The sequence below is a fragment of the Sminthopsis crassicaudata genome, chromosome 5 (assembly GCF_048593235.1).
Source record: "Sminthopsis crassicaudata isolate SCR6 chromosome 5, ASM4859323v1, whole genome shotgun sequence".
NCBI classification, from domain to species: Eukaryota; Metazoa; Chordata; class Mammalia; order Dasyuromorphia; family Dasyuridae; genus Sminthopsis; species Sminthopsis crassicaudata.
The window spans coordinates 32867148-32890719 of record NC_133621.1 but is presented as its reverse complement, the minus strand read 5'-3'; the positions used below and the strand labels follow the sequence as shown (position 1 = coordinate 32890719).

Below are 23572 nucleotides of genomic sequence, written 5' to 3'. Positions count from 1 at the left end.
CCTTCACCACCACCTAGTAAAAAGCACAGAAAGAATACACCACCATACATTCAAACTTTCCTTAAATACTTCTACTTTTTATTAGTACTATAAAACAATTATGGGAAAAGGCTAAATTGGTTAATTGTTTTACAACTTCATGATCTACTTTGATCTTTGTTTCACTTTGCTTTTAATTAACACTGCCAAACATTTGAATGCCAGATCTCATTGTGAAAATCTAGTCACCCATTACGAAACTCGTGACCAGTGAACACTATCTATTCAGATTTTTTTTTTCAAATTTTGCTTTTTTCAAATATCATATGAACAAAAATAGACAACAGGAAAGATTTTACCTGGGATCAACTGGCACCTAAGCTGAGCCTTGAAAGGAAGCTAAGGATTATAAAAGGGAGAAGTGAGGAAGGGGGGTAGTCCAGGCAAGAAGGACAGAGTGAGGGAGACATAAGATAGAATGCCAAGTTCAGAAACCATCAGCCAGGCTAGCTTGGCTAGAACACAGAATGCATGAAGGGAACTAACATAAAATAAGTCTAGGAGAGTAAGATGAAGCCAGACCATAAAGGTCTTTAAATGACAGGATAAGAAAGTTGAATTTCATCCTAGATGGAAAAGAGAAAGTTGAATATTGGTGAGCAGTCAGACCTGTAGAAATTACTTTGGCAGATATATGAAGGATATATTACAGAAAGGACAAGAAGTGACAAGATTGAGCAACTGAATAGACATGGGGAAAGGGGAAAAGATGGAAGAGTTGAGAATAATGAGGTTGTACATTAGAGTGATTAGAAGAACACAGTGGCCTTAGGAGAAATCAGGAAGTTTAGAAAAACAGCAAGTTTAAAGATATGGAATAAACTTTGGATATGGTGAATTTGAGTTGCTTAAAGGACATGAAAAAAATGATATGAAAGCAAAGTATTTGTTTTGTTATTTATACACTAAAATCCCTGCCATAATGTCATATTGATAGTAGACATATCTTGAGAGATGTGGAGCTAAACTGAAAAAAGGAAAAAAAACAAAAAAACAAAAAAAACTTGGCCTGGAAGACTTTTGAGAACCTTTAATGAGCCCTAGAGAAACCTTGGACTGCAGAGAATTCCAGTTGAATGTTCTTAGGTTTTCTGAACAGTAACCCCCCCAAAAATGTTTGATACCTGAAAAGACCTTTCAGAATACATTTTACTGTACTATCCTACTATTCACTATTCTATCAATACTAATCAATTTAGAAAATTCAGCACTGTGTTGGATGCTGAGGGAAATGCAAAATTTTGATGTCAGTTCTGCCCTCGAGGCTATTACTAATTATTGTTATTGTCTAAATGTCTCCAAAAAGTTAAAGAAGTTAGAATAATGAAAAAGTAGGGAAGAAAAAAACGAATAACATTTCAGTAGCCTTTTTTCCTCTGAATTTGATAGTCAATGATGATTTGGTATCCCCCCCCAAAACTGAATAAAACATTTTTAGAAAATAAAGGACATTCATGTAATATTACACTAAAAATACAATTAGGATTAGAAACAATGAAAAACCTCATGAAAATAATGCAACCAGGAAAACAAAGAGAGAGTGTGTGTGTTTATGTGTATATGAATAGAATTAAATGGAAGTGAGTAGATCAGGGGCCTCAAGATGGTGTGTGATATGACATTTTTTAATAATGAATTTCATTTAACTGTAAATCCTAGTAAGTGCCCCTAAAGGAATAGCTATAATTCTTTTCATTATGGACAGTGGTTTGGAACTATGCTCAAAAGGCTATAAAACTGTGGATCTGTATCTCAAAGACATCAATGAAGAGGGAAAAGAATCCACATATGCAAAAATGGTCTGGTTTCATTTTAGTGTCCTAGATTTATTTCACGGTAGTTTCCTTCATGCACTCTGTGTTGCAGCCATGCTAGCTTGCTTGGTGTTTCCTGAACTTGGCATTCCATCTTATGCCTCCCTCACTCTGCCCTTCATGCCTGGGCAGCCCCACTTCCTCACTTTTCCCTTTTATAGTCCTTAGCCTGTGTAATGTGACAAGGAATAAGAAATTGAGTAGATGCTCATCAATTAGGAAATGGCTGTATAAGTTATAATACATGAATGTAATAGGAATATTATTGTTCTATTAGAAATGAGGAGCAGGCTGATTTCAGAAAAACCTAGAAAGATTTACATGAACTGATACTAAATGAAATGAACAGAAACATTCTACAGAATGACAAGATTATGTGATGATTAACTATGATAGATTTAGCTTTTCTCAGCAATGCAATGAGCCAAGACAATCCCAATAGACTCAGGATGGAAAATGTCATCTGCTTCCAGAGAGAGAACTATGCATTCTGAATGTGGATTGAAGCACAGTATATTCATCTTTTTTTGTTTGCTTTTTCTTTCTTATGATTTTTCCCCCCTTTTGTTCTGATTTTTCTTATACAACATAACAAATATGGAAATTTGTTTAAAAGGATTGCTTTATAACTTCTATCATATTGTTTGCTGTCTTGGGGATAGGAGGAGGTAAGGGAGAGAGGGAGAAAAAAATTTGGAACACAAAATCTTACAAAAATAAATGCTGAAAAAAAAAAAAAACAAAAATAAATGCTGAAAACTATCTTTATATGTAGTTGGAAAAATAAAATACTATTGAGGAGAAAAAAAGAATAGCAGTAATTGCTGAAAGAAAGAAAAGACCTTTACCTCTGTCACTGCAGAATAAAAATAAAAATAATCTGGCTAACAAGAAAGTTCTTCAAATTTCACTCAACTCTTCAGACAAATACTAAGTGCAAAATGCCAGTATAGTTTTGATTTCTTCATTTTTATTTGGGAAGAAAATGGGGGGGGAATGACAAATTCTAAATTTAAAATATAGTTAATCTTCCTCTTCCTATTTTCCCAGTTTTGCTTAATTACCATATGAAATGAGGATTCAATCCCTCCTAAGACTGATAATTTTGAACCATACTAGAGTTCAATTTCCAAAAGTATTATTTCATCTCTTCTATGAAAACTATAAGAACAATGTAACTCAAAGATATTGCTTGCAATTATCATTAAAATATTTAAAAAAAAAAAACAACTAACAATATAGCAATGGCAAGATATGGAAAAGAAAAAAAATGAAATTTATCTCTAAAACAAAAGGAACAAATAAATTCTTTATCTGTATGAAAACGTTTGTCAATTCTGTCTCTAAAATAGCTAAGAAAAAAATGTGAAAAATTATGCTCATAATTAATTTCTGAAAATGGTACTTCCAATTAGAAGAAATGTATATCTTACTTATGGCTTCATTTTTTAAGACATTTTTTTAATATTATAATGCTTCTATAAATGCAGATATGATCAAACAACACACCTTAACATTCCATCACTAGATTAAGAAACAGCATAGATTTTCCAGGACGAGAATTCTCTCCTTATTTTTAAGCACCTCCTTCCTTTCTCTTCTTTAGTGTAGCCTTCTCAACTCACTCTAGGTAAAACCTTTCACCTCTCCAATCCACTTTCCACATAGTAAGAGAAGGGAAAAGAATAGATCTGGCAATCTCTTCTACCAGGTAACTGGGCTCATAGTCCAGGCAATGGAGCTCCTGCCCAGGCATTTATAAGTGCCCTCTTCAATGCCTAGCCTCAGTCCCATCATTAGAATGAACTCATCCAAACTTTGCTAAAAGATGTTTCCAAGTAATTACTGTAATCCTTAACATAAGTCCCTCATCTTTGTATTTCATGTTTAAATTTAGTTATAGAGTTATTAAAGTAGGAAAAAATAATCATCACAGGATTTAAAATACAAATATTCAGAATAGTTTAAGATATCTGGGATTGTTAGTGGTCCGCTCCCTTCAAAAAGAGACAGCACATCCTACTCATGCCTTTTTATACTGCATAATGGTGTCCTGAGTACAGAATGGTGGGCTGATAGACTGGAATGCCAGAGTGCAAATCCAGCTACAGACGTGTAGTAGCTGTGTGACTTTGGGCAACTCATTTAACCTCTGTAAGCCTCAGTTTCCCATAAGTAAAATGGGGATAATAGTACCTACTTTCCAGGATTTTCCTCAAGGATCAAATAAGATAATAATCGCAAAATGCCTGGCATGTAGTGATTAGCTTTAAGAACAATTAAAATATTCAGAGAACTAACTTTTAGTATTACAATTATTTCTAACCTAATTTTAATAATAATACAGTTAGCATTTATACATTATGCTGGAAAAGTTCAGTTCATCTTAACTGATTTAATACAACTCTGGAAAGTAATTGAGGGGAAAAGGAGATAAGAAGAGGGAAGGAAGGGAAGGAAAGGAAGGAAGGGAAGGGAAGGGAAGGGAAGGGAAGGGAAGGGAAGGGAAGGGAAGGGAAGGGAAGGGAAGGGAAGGGAAGGGAAGGGAAGGGAAGGGAAGGGAAGGGAAGGGAAGGGAAGGGAAGGGAAGGGAAGGAAGGAAGGAAGGAAGGAAGGAAGGAAGGAAGGAAGGAAGGAAGGAAGGAAGGAAGGAAGGAAGGAAGGAAGGAAGGAAGGAAGGAAGGAAGGAAGGAAGGAAGGAAGGAAGGAAGGAAGGAAGGAAGGAAGGAAGGAAGGAAAGAAGGAAAGAAGGAAGTTAAGAAGGAAGGAAGGAAGGAAGTTAAGAAAGAAGTTAGGAAGGAAGGAAGGAAAGAAGGAAGGAAGGAAGGAAGGAAGGAAGGAAGGAAGGAAGGAAGGAAGGAAGGAAGGAAGGAAGGAAGGAAGGAAGGAAGGAAGGAAGGAAAGAAGGAAGGGAGGGAGGGAGGGAGGGAAGGAAGGAAGGAAGGAAGGAAGGAAGGAAGGAAGGAAGGAAGGAAGGAAAGGAGGGAGGGAAGGAAGGAAGGAAGGAAGCCCTTATTATGTTATTATGGGGATACAAATAATAGGGGGAAAAAAGTGCCTGCCCTCAATGAGCTTCCTTTGTAAAGAGAGATAGCAACACATAAAGCTAGGAGAGCAACACTCCTTAATTAAAATGGAAGGTGTTCATTTTGATTGGCACTAGTTTCAAGTTTAATGAGAAAAAGCATAAAATTATTTTGGTACAAATCCTTCTGCAGAGCAGCACTATTTGTAAATTCATAGAATCACAGATTTAAAGCTAGATGTGCCCTTTAAGTTCATTCAACATTACTACTCTTGCATAAATGCTTTATGTATCCTCTAAAAACATTTCCTTCTTTATACTTTTTGTCTAATTTGATTCTCGAAACCATCACGTGATGTGAGCTCTACTTATTAGTCCTAATTTTATAGATGAGGAAACAGGCTGAAAGTGTCTGGTGCAACTTTTGAATCCAGAACTCTATTCATCGAATGGGCTGGCATTTAGTAGATGCTTATTTCTTGAATGATACATTGTCTCATTTGAGTGCTTTAAAACATATAGTATCTCAAGGAATATTGTTGATATCATTTACTGTTTTCCATTTGAAGATACTATTACGTTAGACCTGAATATAACTTAGTACATCTAGCAAAATCCTTTATTTTACGGGGGTGGAAACTGAGTGGCGCAAGTGGACCAGGTGAAATGTCAAAAGCTGAAAACCTCAAGGTTCACTGACTTCACAACCACGTGTTTTCTCCATTGCTCAACATTGCCTCAATTCCGCATGAGAAGTCCTGATAAAAGCTTATGACCGAGAGAGAGAAATGCTTTCCTAGGAGCTGTTTCTCCAGCAAACCCTAAAGATGAAACTTGGCTGAACTTTAAACAGAGGGCCCCAAAACACGTGAGTGAATCACACAGAAAAAATGGGAGGTCCTCTATCCCGGGAAGGGGGAGTTTCCGGGTTCTCGTCCCTACCTATCCAAGGTAGGCGGCTCCCCTCCCCCTCCCGCCCCGGGCACGGGGCCTCGGGGCAGGCCTCACACGCGCCGCGAGCTCCGAGCACCTGACTGCCAGGAACTCGAGACTTCCTCCTGGCAACGCCCCCTCCCCCCAGTCTTAAGTGGGTCACCCATACACGCTCACGCACGTCTCAGGCCCTCGCACCCCACCCCTCCCCCCGCCAGCAGCCCCCTCGGGGCCCACCGCGACCCCCCGAGCTCGAGCTCGGGCACAGGCCTCGGGCGTCCGGCGGAGCGTGTCACCCACGCACGCACGCCCACGCCGGACTGCGGGGCCACTTTCACAGTGTTCTGGGGCTGAGGCGCGCCGTCTGTGAGCAGAGAGGGGACGGCGGGGCCCCTGCAGCGCCCCGGTCCTTGGCTTTACCTGGGCAGCGGACGCTCACGCTCCCCGCTAATAATCCTCCTCCTCCTCCTCCTCCTCCTCCTCCTCCCCTCCTCTCTCTTGGGCGCCAGAGGAACCCGCCCGGCCTGGCCCGACCTGAAAGAGAACAGGGAGGAGGGAGTTGGGGGGGAGGAAAGTGGCGGCGGTGACCACGTGACCACGCTCTCGCCTCCACCTACTCCCGCCCCCGGCCCCGCCCCTAGAGCTCACATGCCCCGCCTATTACTCTTCAGCATTCTCCCGGGAGGGCATAGAAGATTGCGCGCGCACATCCTAGCGGAACGGGCCCGGCCCCTAAGCCGAACTAGGGGCGGAGTCACCGCGAGAAGGCGTTGAGATAGCGGGTCCACCCCGCCCCAGCTTGTTCGCCGCCTTCATCACGCATGCGCACCGCCAAGGACCGGCTCATTTCCCGCGCAGTGCTTCCGGGACCCGCGAGGGCGTGGATCCCCTTCCCAGAACCATAAATTCTGAGGTCTCTTTGTTTCCTGATTATTTCTTTTTGGTGTCAAATGGTGTGTTGAGCCCTAGCCCTAATATTACGATAGCTATTCACGGCTGCAGTGCTCGTACGGGAGATTAAGGCAGGCATGTGCCTAGACGCTCCATCTCCCACCTCGGCGCGTTTCCCGGCTGTGCCCTCTGCTGAGCACACGCTTATTCCCCTCCCCCCTCCCCGCCCCGGCACCTGGCTTCTGGGGTCCTGAAGTCCTCCCTTCCACAGGAAGCCTTACCCGCCCACCTTAGTTCTCCTGCCTTTGACCGTTCCCAGTGCCTCCTGAGCACAGCTTGTGCGTGTAGAGATCTTTGCAAGTCCTTCCTTTTCAGGATAGGAGCCTCACTTCGGCCTTTCTTTGTATCCCCAGCCTTTTTCCCTTTTAACCCTTGATAAATGTTCAGGACCACCAATTGGCCCAGTTTTACTTAGTAGCAAGTCCAGTCCTGCCAGACTAGTACTAACAAATTTATTTTGCCAACAGGAAAGCCCTGACATGGTTCATAGGATCCTAAATCCCGAAGGGACCTGAATATGATGGGAGGGGAATTCCTCCCCATTTCACAGGGGAGGAAACTGAGGCAAACAGGCTTTAGTGACTTTCCCAGGACCCCCCACTAAAGCCTGTTTGCCTCAGTTTCCTCCCCTGTGAAATGGGCGTCTGAGGCCGGCTTCGAACCCCGGGAAACTCCGGGCCTGATTCCAGCCCCGCGCTCTGTGCACCGTGGCGCCCCCTAGAGGCCCCTTGTGTACATGGTGTTTTGCATATCCTCTTCCCTGTTGAAAGGTGCGTTCCCTGAGGAACAGCCGTGGGCTCAGTCGCTCAGCGTTTTGCCTGCTTGGCAGGCTACAGGCTTGCTTGTGGACTGGCCAGTTTTAAAGAGGAAGTTCACAAGGATAAAGTCAAACAGCCCAGTAAGAGAAATAGAGGAAATGAATTTCAGGGTGTCCACTCCCACAGGCGTCCGGGAGAACAGACTGGGTGTCACGTGTTAGAGTTCCTCCTTTCTCCCACTGGGCAAAGTTCTGCTTTCTGGAGCCACAAAAAGGAGGGCGGCCCTTTTGTACATGGCGGCCTCTGAACTGAAGACTTCCATTCCTCTTTAACCCTATCCTGCCTTATGTTCCCCTGCCCTTCTCTGAGTTAAGCATCCTCAGCTGGGAAAACAGCGCATTTTGACGCTTCTTCCAGATTCCTCACTAAGCTGATGGCTCCATACTCTTAATTTGGCAAATGTTAATATTAGTGCAATTAAAAGTGATCCTCACTTAAAGATAATGCAGATAATGAAAGATGACAAACTGGGGACCATGTTTATAGATGAAGAGATGCAAGGGACCTTTGAGAGGAGTCAGGAAAACCCGAGTTCAAATCTGTTCTCAGATATTGACTGTGTGACTCCAGGCAAGTCACTTAACCTGTTTACCTCCCTTTTGTTATCTGTCAAATGAGCTAGAGCAATCCGCTGTCAGGAAAACCCCCAAAAAGGTCATAGAAAAACAGGCCCCAATGAAATGACTAAACATGCCAAGGACAAAATAGTCCAACTTTTCAGATTTTTTTTTTTTAATTTACAGATAGGTCCAAAAGGGCAGGGCTGAAATCACTCCTGAACAACAAACCAGGCTAGGACTACATGGCTAGTAAAAAGCTGAAAAAAACCCTGAGGTCTCAGGTTCTTAGTCCCAGATTCCAGTACTACGCTGCCTCCTTTTAGGTGAGAGGTTGTTGTTTTCAAACTGGTGAAATAGACAAGTATGAAAGGCATCCAGCAAGCATTTGTCTTCCCAAATCTTCACATGGCTGAGTGAAATTTTTCCCTTAAAGATTCAGTCCTTTAGCTTCAATAAGAATGTCCCGTAGGAATATGAACCTCTTTGACTAAAGTGTGTCTCTGATGTCGCATCTTACCCAGAGCTCTGGGTTCTCAGCGAGAGCCATTGGAGTGAAGCTTCCAGGCTGGAAAGACCATGGCTACAGTCCTGGTGATGTCTGCTAACCAAGGCCTAGTCTGATTAGCTTAAGTCTAGCATCAGATTGGCCATAAGATGGAGAATTATTTTCAATCAAAGCACTTCCGTAGTAAAGTCACTGACATGTTGAAATATAAATATAAAGTACTTTTGGTCAAATCTTAATAATCTTAATGTAAATAACAACTTAATGTGAATCTATAACAATATGAATAAATGTATCACATTCTTTTCTAAAATCTGTTTTTGATGGGGGAAGGGAGGATGGTAACAAGCTTCACTGAGGAGAAAAAATAGTGCTGAGAAGTGGACAAAACCAAACTTGACAATTCTACCTTCAGCCAGCTTTGGAGGTAGAATTGGACTGTGTGACTGAAGCATGTCGGACTGTTGGTTGATGGGACTGCAGAATAAACATCTCAGAACAGGATGGCTAGAAAATGTCACCTGCTGAAATGTACTTTGTCATAAGGAAAAATGAAGGAATGGCTCAGGCCCAGGTAAAGGGACAGAAGGTACCCCCACACCCAAGTGGAAGGGAGAAGGGGGCTATTCATTAGGGTAATGTTCAATGCAAATAACTGTAGGCAGTTAATTGGCAATTGATTTGTGCTGCATTAGGTAATACCCAGTGGACAAAAATTGCTAAGGAGCCTCTAGAAATGAGGAGAAATGAGTACAATGGCCCAAGCCAAAGCCTTTTAAGCATGTGCCAGTGTGCTGGGAAAAACTCCCGTGGGGGTCATCAGGATTTTGGAACAATGAGTAAGAAAAGTTCTCTAGCTACCTAGTTAGTAGAAATCAGCTGCTGGCATGTGATATCTGCAGAAAATTAAAGCATGGTATCTGTGAGGAGAAAGAAACAGATGAAGGGAAGGGAACAGCAGACACCATATATATCTTGTCTTTCACAATATGTAGTTCACATAGTGTAATTTCTCTGAGTTTTTTTTTTTTTTATTAAAACATTTTCCCAACTATGTATTTTATTGGTATTAATGAAATTTAGATAATATCATTCATGGCTCATATTTATACATTTTAGAACTTTTTCCTTTTATTAAAGTGTTTTGTTCTAATATATTATGTTTAAGGATTTACTATTGTTCTCATTATTTACAATCTTAATTTCTATTCATAACTGAGTCAGAGTCACCAAATCTATCCAGGCAAACAATGAAAATCAATAGAATGTCTTAGGTGAAAATTATACTCTTTTTAATACTTGTCAGATCTTGTTGTTATAGTTTGTCCTTCAGCTTAAGACCCTGGATCTCAGATCACTATCAGGGTTGTCAAATTCTTTTTAATTTTTGTTAAAACCCTTATTATGAGCCTGTATCACCAAAATACATTGAGCATCCTGCCCCCCCCAAAAAAAAAATCCCATAAAAGAATGTGCAGATTGGGTCACTATGACTCACTTTGGCATCATGTTTCTTTTTATTTAGCACGCCAAAAAAAAAAAAAAAAACCCTTAAAGATCAGAACAAAATTTAGACGAAGAAAAGATATTCTATCCTCTTGGTCTTCATACCTACAAGAGACAAAAAGGAACACACACACACACACACACACACACACACACACACATACACAGATAGAGAGACAGGAAGACAAAGACAGAAAGACAGGGAGGAGGGGACAGATAGGAGAGAGAAAAGGAGAGAGGGAGGGGAAAAGAGAGAAAGAGAGAGGGAGAAGGAGAAGGAGAAAAGAGAGAGGGAAGGGAAGAGGAGAGACAGAGAGGAGGAAAGGAAGGAGGGAGGGAGGAAGGCAAAAACAGATGATGATGATTTGCCAAACCTATTGACCTTTACCTCAATTTTTACCCTTCTCAAGTGACTTCTCTGTAGCATGTTGATTACTTTTCCTCCTGAATAATCTCTCTTTGATAGGTTGTCCTGACTCTACTCTCCTGGAGATGCTACTACCAGAGTGATTATTCCTTTGCTAAACTTCAACCACATCACACCTACTAACTGTGGGTATCCTCTAAGGCTAAAGCCTGCATTATCAGATTTTTTGGACTAAGTGAAAGAGGAGATTCTTTCCCTCAATGTCTAGCTAATCATAATCACTGAATAGGTGCAGCCTCAGTCAAACTGAGAACTGCTGAAGATTTTAGCTTAAAAAAGCCAAGGTCTCTCATTGCATCCAGGGCCATCTCCAGTTGTCCTGATCTGTCTCTGGCCACTGAGCTCAGATGGCTCTGGAGAAGAAAACCTCACTTAAATCTAGTTCAGTTGCATCTTTATGGCATCCCCTCCCGGATGTCTGTCCTGTTGGAGAACTAGGGACAAAGGACAATCTCCTATACTATCTTCCTTGATGGTCTCTTCAGCTTCATGATTACAATTATCATCTCTATGGAGATGATTCCCAAAGCTATAGTCCTATCCCCAATCAGTCTTCTTAGCTCTAGTCCCCATCACGCACTGTAATTTGAATATCTTGAATCAGATAACCTATGAGTATCACTATCATGTGATTTCCCCCCCCCCCAAACACACACACACACACACACACACACACACACCTTGCCCCTAAGCCAAAGCCCTATTTTCTTGCATTTTCTGTTACTGTCTAGGACGCCGACCTCCCCCCAGTCACTCACTACCTTGGAGTCGTCCTCAGCTCTTCATTCACAATCACGCCATATGCCAATCTGTTGTCAAATGTTATTGCTTCTTTTTTTTCCCATCTTTCCCATATGTCCTCATCTCCCTAGTTACACAGCCACCACCCTAGACAAATCAAACAATATATATACAATGGTCTTCAAATCTTAAAATACAATACAAATGCTGTTTAGAAGAAACAGTAGTATTTTAGGTCCTCTCCAATGAACCCTGGAATGGACTGTTCCAATAGTCTTCTGCTCAGTCTTCTTGCCTTAAGTCTCTCCCTACTCCAGGCCATGCTTCCCTCAGCTTCCAAATGTATCTTCCTAAAGTGCAGGTCACTCCCCAGTACAAATATTTCCAATGGTTCCCTTTTGTGTTTATGAAATCATAATATAAAAATCAAATATAAAATCTTCAGTTTGGTCTTTGAAGTCCTTCACTACGTGATCCCCTTCCTGTCTTCCCAGTCTTCCCTTTCCTCCCCTATACCTAGATTCCATGATTTGATATTGTAGACTTCTTGCTAGTTTTCCACACAGCACATACAATACTTCATCTTCTGAGTATGCTTCCTCCATCATTATCTCCAATGGCCAAATCATTCTCTCCCTTCACCTTTGCCTTCTGTTTTCCTTCAAGATTCAGCTCAATTTGTACCTTCTGTGAGAGGACTTACCTCCTAGTTCCTTTCTTCTGGAACTATCTTTACTTTATATTACACATAGCTTATACATACATATTTCCCCAGTTAGAATGTGAAGTCCTTAACTCATGTTTTTGACTTTCTTTAGGTAAAACCTGGAAAAATGAGCACTTGATACAGGCCTGCTTGTTAATTTGAATCCTAATCAAAATGGTAATATTTCATTCTTTTTATGTCTTCCAGATTTCTCTTTCTGTCCCTCTACTGTTAAACCACTTTGTCTTTTCCCCTGTAAAGCCCTGGGCTTAACTGGTCCAGGGAATTTAACTTCTTTGTTGAGTACTTTGCTGAGTACCTCTTCCACACAGCTTCCTGGTGGCCTCTGGTCATAATTACATGGCTTCTTGGTCACCCAAAACTCCCATATGGAGTCAGGACCTTTCAGACTTAGCAGATGTCACTATACCCTGGCCTACGGATCAGAGCATTTTTCCACATAGGAACAAAAGGGAAAGAATAGTACACATCTAACAAGCTAATTACCCTTAAGCAAGATCCTGGTTAAATATCCTTTCTAAGCAATGTCTAAGTAATTATCTTTTTGTTAACTGTTGAGTGACCTATGAGTATCTTATGTTATTTCATTCCAACATGAAATCTAAACTTCCAAGGACCTGGCCTGAATCAGGCCTGCCTCTACACCTAATGCTCCTTCTCATATGACAATTTCTTCCATTTGGAAACATGGACTCACAGTTTCATCATGGAAGGGAAACTCAAAGATCATCTAGTTTAACTTGTACTAAAATGAAATTTCCCCTTTTATGTCCCCCAAATTGTTATCCACCCTTTGCTTGAAGACTTTCCAGTGGCTCACTAATTCTTGAAGCAGTCCATTCCACTTAAGAACTCTGACATCTTCCTCACTTTTAATATCCCCTGGACTCTTAAATCCTCTTGATTCAACCTTTGTAATCTCCTTTCACTTTTCCCTCCAGGAGAAAGAACACTAGATTTGATGAAATCCAATTTGACCTGGATTTGACTCCCAACTCTGCAGCAATTTACTTAACCTGCTGAGCCACTTGCTTTAGTGCTCCCTCATTTAAAAAATTGAGTTCTGCTTCAGATACTTACTAGCTATGTGACCCTGGGCAAGTCTGCTTCACTTTCCTAATCTGTAAAATGGAGACAATAATACCATCTAAGTCCCAGGGTTGTTGTGAGAATCAAATAAGACATTAATTATAAGGGGCTTTGCAAACTTAAAAATGCTAGTTATTATATTTTCTTATTAGAAGGAGAAATATTAAGGCCCCCAAATTATTGACTAATGCATATTTCAAGTCCAATAATTATTACTATTAAGTGGGAGGTTAGAAAGCCACTGATCAGAAAATCAACCTAGTGGGGGCCTTTGAAAACCACAGCAGCCCCAAAATATCCAACAGGTCTGGCAGGATTAGGGGAAATCAGGCTTACATTGATAAAAGCCAACTAGTAAATAAATTGTGTGCATGAGAAACATAATCAGCTAAGAATCAAAAGATTATAGATTTGGAGCTTGGAGAGACCTTGGAAATCATCACTCTTTCATTTTAAAGAGGAAGAAATGACAAGTCAGTGGGGTTAAGTGATTGCCCAGATCTGCCCACGTGAATTTGTGCTGCTTCTTGAAGGGCTTGAACAGTGGTGAAAGGGAGTGCCTGAGAGGGGCAGGAAATCGTGGTTATTCATCCTTCCTTCTTGGAGAAAGCTGATGGCTTGACTTGCCTGTGAATTTGAGGGAGACAGAGCTGCTCAGTCATCACTCTTTCCTCCACAGGTCCAGATTTGTAGAGGGCAAAGAGAGGAATCAGATTGCCCCTCTGATGCTCCCTCTCTCATCCTTTCAGACATACTGCTCCCTGTCACTTCTTTCTCTGTGTGCAAAAAAGATGCTATCTGCCAGTTTAAATCCTTTCTCTGCCAGTTGCCAGAGCAGCTAGAGGGCACAATGGATTGGGAATCAGGAGAATCGTTCTTCCTGAGTTCAAATCCAGCCTGAGACACTTACTAGCTGTGTGAGCCTCTGCAAGTCACGTACCCCTCATTTGTAAAATGAGCTGGAGAAGGAAATGGCAAAACCATTGCAGTATCTTTGCCAAGAAACTACCCCTCCAAGGAATCACAAAATCGGGCACTGAACAACAACAAGCTGCCAGTTACTTTGTGACTCAGGGCTCAGTTCCTCAATTCCTCCTCCTACAAAGTAAAAGGTATAGACTATATGACCCCTAAAGAAAGGACAAAAAAACAAAGAGAATTAAAAAAAGAAAGAGAACAAGCATGTATAAAGCACCTATTATGTGCCAGGCATTATACAAATATTCTCACATTGGATCCTCATAACTAGAAGGGATGAGTGGAAAGTGCAAAATAGAAGTTTTGCCTTGATTTAATTCTTATATTATATACTATGGTATCCATTATATAGTTGGGGAACCTGAGGCAGACAAGGATCAAATGCTTTATTTAGATTGTAATGATTTAGATCACAAAGATACCAGGTGTCTGACACAGAAGACTCAGGTCTTCCTGATTGCAGGTCTAGCACTCTTATCTTCAAAAGATTCTTCCAGTGTGAAATATTTGATCCTGTAAATTCTGTTGGTATGTGGAAAAGAACATCCAAAGACATTTTAAAAAATGATTTGCTTGTTCAACATGGAGATAATGTCAAGAGTCATAAATACAAGAGAAGTTATCAAGTGCATTTATTATTATTACAAGACCCCATTCTCACACCAATCACTGCATGTTATTATTGACTTTCAACAATGCTCAATGCTGCTTTCTGAGATTATGACTTAAGCATTATCATTGAGTTTAGGTCAGACAAGAGCATATTCAATCTGTGACACTTTGATAATAGAAGCAAGTGGCTGAAGACTAGAGCTCATAATGATGCACAATAATTGTCAGAGCTGTTTGTCAAAGCTGCATTGAGCTTTGGGTTAACTTGGTACTAAAAAGGTTGAGAGAGCGGTAACTCTTACAATACTTAAAGAATATTAATCTGGTTGTTCTTTTTGGCCAGTCTCAAGCCAAGTTCGTAACCTGTAATAGAATCACGCTCAGCAGAGGCTGGGCTCAGATATAGTTAGACTGGCAAATATACAAAAAAGACAAATCGACAAGAAAAAGTATTCTTAGATAGGCCTCTTGTAGTTATGCTTTCTTTACTCATGCAAGCAATACAGAAAGAGGTTAAACAGGGAAATGGTTGACAAATCAAAGTAAAGAGCAATAAATCACAGAATCTCAGCGGTAGAAAGAATTTCAGAGTTCAACCAGGACCTAGATAGGAATGTTGATGCAAAAGGACAGAATAGCATTAAATGAAGCTGAACAAATTAAATCAGAAATAGCATGGTATGGTGGGAAAAGCAATGATTTTGGAATTCAAGGTCCTGGTTTCAAATCCTAGCTTTCTCACTTATTCCGTATGATTTTGAGAAAGCCATTCACTTCTCTTGGCTTTGATTTCCCCATCTGTAAAATATATATATATATATATATATATATATATATATATATATATATATATTCTAGAAGGAATCAGATATATACATATATATATGTATATATCTGATTCCTTCTAGAATTCTCTCTAAAACATAGCCAAAAAAATTTATCCAGCCAATCATCCCATCTTTGAAGATCTACAGTGAAAGGGGACCCAGAACCATACTAGTAGCCTAATCCACTGCGTTGGTGGTCGTGGTATGTGTAATTAATTATTAGGAGATTGTTTTTTCTTTTTTAAATCAATCTAAAATCCTCCTCTTGCCATATTTTCCCATTTCTTCTACTTGTGTTAGGAGGAAAGGGAGAGGTGAAAGGAGAGAAAATAAGTATAAACAATCTATCTTCTACATAATGACTTTCCAAATAATAGAGAACACTTGAACAAAAAAAAAAAAAAAAGAAAATTAATGTAGAGCTTGAGAAATAGATCACATACTTGGCACCATAGCTAGGAATACCTTAACTTCCTTTAATGGTAATGATAATCCAACAAAAGGTGGAGGAATCATTAAGGAGGAAATTCTATTCTGGATCTCATTCTCAACAACAAGGAAGAATTGGTTGCTATGGTGAAAATGATGGGAACCTTAGGGAATATAACTCCATTCTCCTAGAGTTTGTGCTAGAGAAGCTAGGCAGAGTCCGAAATGCACACCCATATTTGGGGAAGGCAAATTTCAAAAGTTTCCGAAGAAAGATATGGATAGTACCTCATGGAAAGGGGAAGTCAGACCAAGACAGTGGAATCATTCACGAATAAAATGCTTTAGATGAAAAGAAAGGAAAAAATGCCGATGAACAGGAAGATGAGAATTATTTGCTGTAACCTCCAGTTGAATGTGAACTCCATAAAAACAGAAACTGCTTCTCACTTTGCCTTTGTATTTCCAGTAGCTAGCGCATAGTAGGCACTTAAGGAACGATTATTAGATTTTAAAAAGATATGAGCAGAAGATGGAAACAGTGTTAGGTAACCTGATGAATACAGAATTATGGCTCAGTATCATAAAAATAGTTAGTAAGAATGCTAATGCTCCTGAGATGTGATTGTCAAGGAAAGCAATTGATCTTCTTTATAATAGGTGAAAGATGAGGATCAAAGAAAGGACTGATGCTTGAGTGGGTGGGACATCCCTGACAATACTGAGAAGGCAGCACTCTCCTGCTCTAGTTTTATTCTGCCCAAAAGAATGACTTTTGGCTTGGAAAGGACAGAAAGCCCTTAAAAGTGGGTTGATATTTAAGATGAATAAAGGAGTTCCCAAAAGAGTTCCTAAATTTCCTGAGGAATTCAAGTCAAGATGAAATCCATTCTTGGGTGTGGAAAGAATTTGCTGGCAGGAGGGGGTCCAATCACCCTCAAAATCCTTCTGAAGTCCGGGAGCGGTACAGCAGAGCTGGAGAAAGACAAATGGCACCGGAAGTTTGAAAAGGCCAAAGAGAAAGGGATGAGCAAAACCCATGACATGAATTTGAATTCTCTATCTGGGAAAATTCTAGAACATGATATTGAGGAGCAGACCAGTGAACCTCTTGAAGGAGAAGCAGTAAAGATCCAGAATGGCTGCAGGAACAGGCCAGGTCAGAGTAACCTTAGGAGAACACTGTGCTTCGCCTGGAGTTCACCATCCAGCATTTGACTGGGCAGGAGAAAAGCTTCAAGTGCGAATCACAGAAGGATGGGGCTAAGGAACTGGAAATGCAAACTGGAAGGAGGGTACTTAACATTTCGCTGGTGGCTAGCTCAAATCTCTTCCATGTGTGTGACAGAGAAACAGAAACAGAGGGAGAGACAGAAAAAATAGACAGAAAGGCAGAAGGAAAGAGACAGAGACACAGAGACAGACAGAGAAGGAGAGACACAGAGACAGACATAGGAGAGACATAGAGAGACAGAGATGAGACAGAGACAGAGGAGAGACACACAGACAGAGACAGACAGCATGAGGGGAAGAGAAACAGAGAGAAAGAGACACTGAGAAAGATAGAGAACAGAGATAGATAGAGTCAGAGACAGAGACACACAGAACTAGAGAGACACCCACACAGGGACACACAGGGACAGACAGAGAGAGAGAGAGAGAGAGAGAGAGAGAATGAGACAGAAACAGAGACATGGAGAGACAGACTGAAAGAGAGAGAAATAGTGAAACAGAGAAACAGGAGAAAGATAGACAGAGAGAGACAGAGACAGGGATAGAGAGAGGCACAGAGAGAAAGACAGCTATAGAAAGAAGGAATGAGAGAGAGACGGGTTTTATTGAGTATTTATTCTATGGAAGACATTGTTTTAACTGCTGGGGCTAACAAAGCAACAAAACAAAACAAAACAAAACAGATGTTCCTACTTTCAAGGAGCTTATCTTCTAAAACAGAAAACAGCAGCAAGAGAGAAGTTGCCAAGAGCAGGGGGGCAGAGGGTCCCAGAGTTCTGATGAGGCAACTGAGGGGGAGGTAGAAAAGACTGGAGAATGAACTGGAAATGAGTCAAGCTAAGTGACTGGGGCTCTTGTTTATGTGTGTGTGTGTGTGTGTGTGTGTGTGTGTGTGTGTGTGTGTGTGTGTGTGTGTAAAATGTGATAGGTGTATATATTTATATATAAGCATAATAATACATAATATTTATATCTCTATGTAAATCATAATTTATATATAATATATATTTAATCACAGGATATTTTCAGTGGAAATGATAATAAAGAATAAGCATGACCATCTGCTCTGTCACTACATCCTAAGGACCTTGGGACCTTTCCATCTGACTGAAACTTTCCATATGTGTTGTCTTCCCCAATTAGAACATGAGCTGGAAAGCAAGGACTGCATTCTACCCCCAGCTCTTACTTCCGTGTTTCACACACAGTAAGTGATTAATAAATGCTTTTTCACTCAGCACCAGCTCTTCCCATACTTCCATACATTGATGCATTCCCTCCTTGTACAATCTTCTATAGAGTCTATGCCTTGGAAATATAATAATGGCAAAGATTTTACAATCACGGGGACCTCAAAAATTATAGCTCCCCTGGCAAATAGAGCACAGCCATTGTTTCTGACATGAAAAGACAAAAAAGAACTCTCCACATAAGCAGTCATAGAAAAGCATACATATTCAGAGCAGGAAGAATCATAGAGTTATGATTGTTCACTGAGAATAATGACTTTGAAAATCTTATCTCAGGGGTGAAGTCTCAAGGGTACTATCATCCTACACTCTATTAGGAGAATTCAACTTGGGACCAACTGAAATCATTTCCTAGGATTACAGCTAGTGCTAGATGGGAGCTCAGAGGCCACACAGCCCAACCCCCTCATTTCACACTGGCAGAGATTGAGGCCCATGGAGATCTAGGTCATAAGAGGCAGAATTAGAATCTAGTCCCCCTGATTCCAGAGCCAGAACATTTCCAAGCAGGCTCCCTTCTGTTGTATGCAGCTCCAACACGTTAGTATAGATATATTAACATGTCTACACATTGCATGCAGACATTACTGTGGCCTTGTCCTGACAGAAGGCAGCTCCAGGACCGACATTTAAGTCGTGGTCTTCTGTCCAGTAATAAGGCTGGGATTGGTGTGAAATGGATGGGGAGGTAGACCTGGGGAGAAGTCCCAAGAAAGGAGCAGACCAGCAGGGCCAGCTTCAGTTCTTCACTACAAAGTCAGTGTGACCCAGCGCCCAAGTGGGGCACATAAGGGCAAAGTGTCAAATAGCTGGAGCGCTGACCAATTAGCCAATATAGGGTGCAGGAAACACAGGGCTGCATTGCATTTTGATGAGTATGGAAGCAACAGAGGCATGCTTTGTTTGCTCATGGACTACTAATGCAAGGCATCTGCTTCTGGAGCCTGCCCCACTCATATAATGCTGGCTCCCTAATTAAGTATCCACCAAAATATATGACTAATGTCTGACAGAACAACTTGGAGTGTCAAAATTAAAATGCAGGAAAACTTCGTGACCTCGTTTTTTAAATCCATGAGGCAAAGAAAATAGAGTTAGGGGGCAGCTAGGTGGCACAGTGGATAGAGCACAGCCTTGAATTCAGGAGGACAAAGTTCAAATCTGATCTCAGACACTTAACACTTCCTAGCTGTGTGACCCTGGGCAAGTCACTTAACCCCTACCTCAGGGGAAAAAAAATAGAGTTAGGATGAAAATTTTTATCTGAAATAAAATGATGATCAAATTCTTGCATCAAATGATCTATCCAGTACTTCTGTTGTTAATAAGTGCTTATCGATCAATTGTTCCTATCTCCAGACTTTCCTAAATCCCTCCTCAAATGAGGAGCTCTACCTATCACACTTGCCTTCATTTCCCTCAGAGGAATCTACAGGCTGGCAAACAAAGACCTCCAAATGTGTCGATGCTTCAAGTAATCAAGTGAACTTGCTCCCTCTAAGATGGAATTTCTATACACCAGTTGTCACAAAGTAATAGAGATTTATGTATAAAAAACTTCACATCATTAACATTGCTTCCTGTAATTTAATAATGTTCCCTCCCTTGTCCTTCATCTCCGATTCATCTTTGTCCACTTCACATGCTTAGGTAATACACTGGCCATAGAAACAGTATGACAGGATTTCTTTGCTGTAACTATTCCTTGAAGTCTCTCTGAATTTTAATTTTGAAACTCCAAGTTGGTTCTGCCAGAATGGAAGCTTGATCTGAAGTGATTTAGTCAAATGCATGAAGGTCCTGATTTTTACTGGAGAGCAGCCTGAGCTTCATTATGGTCCATTCTCATGTCAGGTGTGGGAGTCGCTATCGGATCCACCTGCTGGTGCCTGATCCTTCCAGGCAGCTAGCCAACACACCGCCTGGATGTGTGCTGATGGGGAAGCAAACAGCCTTGTCTGCAATCAACACTCAGATCTTGTTTGGGGGGGCTGGGGTGGGGAGGTTGTTGTTTAAGCCCTGCTCAACAAAAAAGTAAAAATTACTATAAAAGCACCTTGATGAATAGACACGGCTGTCAATGTTCCAATCAGATGGAAGGAGAGTTTGGAGAATGAATGCTGGGGGAAATAGGACAAAGGGGCAATAGCTCCAACTTTACTAAAACAAGAAGGGAGAAAAAAAAAAAAACTACTAAATACTGAATGTGGGAGGAAATAGTGGTAAAGATGCTACTAACACAATGATAAGATAAAGGAAACAATCTCTCTTTCTCCCTCTCCCCCACCCAAGAAGATGTCACATATTTTGTGAAGCATAGAGATGTAATTGAGATGGAAGTAGAATTGCTTAGAAAAGACACACAATTGATTGCAATAAGATTTAGGCTGAACATCCGAAAACCATTAAGTTTAGCAATAACATTGATCAGGGTGGTGTTTTACAACCACTGTGTTCCAAGGCAGTCCAGAGTTTTTATTTTGTCCCTGTTCTTAGGAGAGTGAACAAATCTCCTTCAATAGGCAGAAGTTGTGCTTTCCTTTTACGTTGCTTTGTAAAGGAGAGAATGAGGGTCATTGAAGCTGCAGAAGGAAGATTTTTTTGGGTTTAATACAGAATTTTCTAAACAGATGGAGAATGTGAACACACATCCAACAATTGGGGGCCAAAGTGTTAATGCCAGACAAGTTAAGAATGAAGTAGGTCAAATTTATCTCTTGCTAATCCTGGCTCCTGTTTCCATCCTGGCATTGTCTCCCTATGGCTCCCTACATGTGTCCAGAGAATTCTGGTTCTGTCCCTATAAAAATATGCCATCAAGAAAGGACCTGAAACTTATTCATCATGTAGTTCATTCTGTTTCTCCTGTAAACCTACCCGTCCTCCAAACTTGCCTATTTCTAGGGAGTTCATGACTTTTCTCCCAGTTACTTGAGTTTAGATTGTTAGTGTCAGCCTGGACTCTCTCCCATAAACAATTAGATGATTAGTCTTGGTAATTCCAGCTTCACATTATCTCTTCTTTCTGTCCCTTTCTCTCCATGCACACAGCTAGCAATCTAGTTCAAGATTTTCATCTTCACCTGCACTAGCCTGAAACAGTGAGAATTTCTTAAGTGGATCCCTGTTTCCAATCACTTTTCAAATGACCTTTCCCCCCCCCCCCCCCCAGAACTGTCCGAATATTTGTTCTAAAGAATGGGCCTGATGGCGTCCCTCTCTTGCTCCAAAGATTTCTGTGGCTCCTGGTTTCCAATAAGATAGACTACTATAGACTTGAGTTCTTGGGTTGAATTGGGCTGCTATGAAGAAGAAGCAAGAGACAAACTCAAACTCATACTATCTTGCAATTTACCACCTTAGAATCTGGCTTTTCTGGGACTTCCTTTGGTTTTTTGTTTTTGTTTTTTGTTATTGTTGTTATTGCTTGGTTAGTTTAGTTGGTTGCTGGATTTTTTTGTTTGTTTGAGAATACAGGGACAAAAAAATCAGAAGAGAAATTATCTTCCACCTCATAACCTTGTGAGAGGGGCAGGATCAAGCAGTACTCAGATCTCTAGCTGGCTGCTCCCTTGGCTTCTGATCTGGGAGACAACTTAAAGCTACAAGCAATGGTTTCTGGGGCAATACAAGCACAGGATTGGATATTTCCCCAATCTCTCAATATCCTTCCTAAGTGAGAGAGCTGATCCCTATTAATATCAGAATTCATCCTAATTGTGTCTTTCTGACTTTTCAGTGTGGAGGTGGAGTTAAAATAAAGAGCGGTTGATTGGTCCCTATAGTTCACAACAGGAGTATGTGACTAGTTTTTTCCTATCTAATGAGCTGTTCTTCCTCTCCCATATTCACTATTCATTGTCTTTCTTTATTATCATTTCCCCCCTTTATATAAAAGAATATCCAAAAGCTACTAAATCCTTTTGTATGACTAAGGCTGGCATAATATAGATTAGGGGAGAATTTAGGAGTATTGTAGAATAGTGGTATCACTACCTGCAAACTGCTGAGTGCAGCCAAACTATATTAAAATGAAATCAGGAAATGTTTAACAAGTGAAAATACAGTACAACACACATGATGTTAATTTGTGGTTTTTCCAAGTCCAATATACAGCTCTAGGATGTTTCTTTTTAAGTTTGGCGTAGAAGTTCAATGTGGCTGAGGCAAGAAGGGAGGAAGAGCAGACACTGATTCCGTGTGGAAATCCCCAGTGCAATGTTTGAATTATAACCCTGGGCAAACACAGTGGTTCATAAAAAGGGGAGCCCAGAAGCAAGAGTATATTTCATTCCTCCATCATATAGGTAGCAATAGCCTCTTTTCATTGGCTGTGTAGTCAGAGCAGACTATGTTTATAAAAGCTATCACCCTGATTCATCCTCACTCTTTTCCCCCTTGGTATTCAGAGAGAGTGAAAAATCACTGTCACTCACAGCTTGGGCAACCTGAACAGATCAAGTGTGGGGAAATAGCTTCCTTGGTGACCAGGGTATCTGAGGCTCAAGTCAATGAGGGCTTTGGACTTGGAGATTGGTGGGACTGTGCTATATCAGCTAATTCCCTTTCAATCTCCAGTGGAAAAGGTGGTGCAAACCAGGATTATGTTCCCAGGTGGTAGAGGAAATGTTTATGTTCCTTCTTGCTAAACTTTTGAATTAAGTATTCCTTAAACAAAAGCTTGGAACTGGGATATAAGGGACTCTACAACTGAGGGGAACACTATCAACGCTTCTGCATTATGGTGTTAGAGAACACTTTTGAGAGTCCCTTGGACATCAAAGAGATCAGATCAGTCAATGCTTAAAGAAATTTATTCAGACTATTCATTAGATGGACAAATACTGCAGCTGAAATACTTTGGCCATATAATGAAAAGACAAGGATGTTGTATGATGTTGGGAAAGATTGAAGGCAAAAGGAGGAGGGAATGTCAGAAGATGAGATGGATAAATGGTGTCATGGAAGCAATGAACATGAGTTTGGATAGACTTTGGGAGTAGAGAATAGAAGGTCTTGGCATGCTATGGTCCATGATGCCATGAAGAGTCAGATATGACTTAAAAATGAGCAACAATAATAACAACAAAATCTGGTTAAAATTATTA

General features: G+C 40.7%; 1 protein-coding gene across 1 annotated transcript in view; it reads right to left on the bottom strand.

Moving 5' to 3' along the window:
- TBC1D5 (TBC1 domain family member 5) overlaps window positions 1-6373 on the bottom strand; it is a 578427-nt gene extending 572054 nt beyond the window's left edge. The window contains exon 1 of the mRNA XM_074269720.1: window positions 6232-6373. The gene's annotated coding sequence lies outside the window, so the exon portion shown is untranslated. The remainder of the gene's footprint in view (window positions 1-6231) is intronic.
- Between the last annotated feature and the right edge of the window lie 17199 nt (window positions 6374-23572).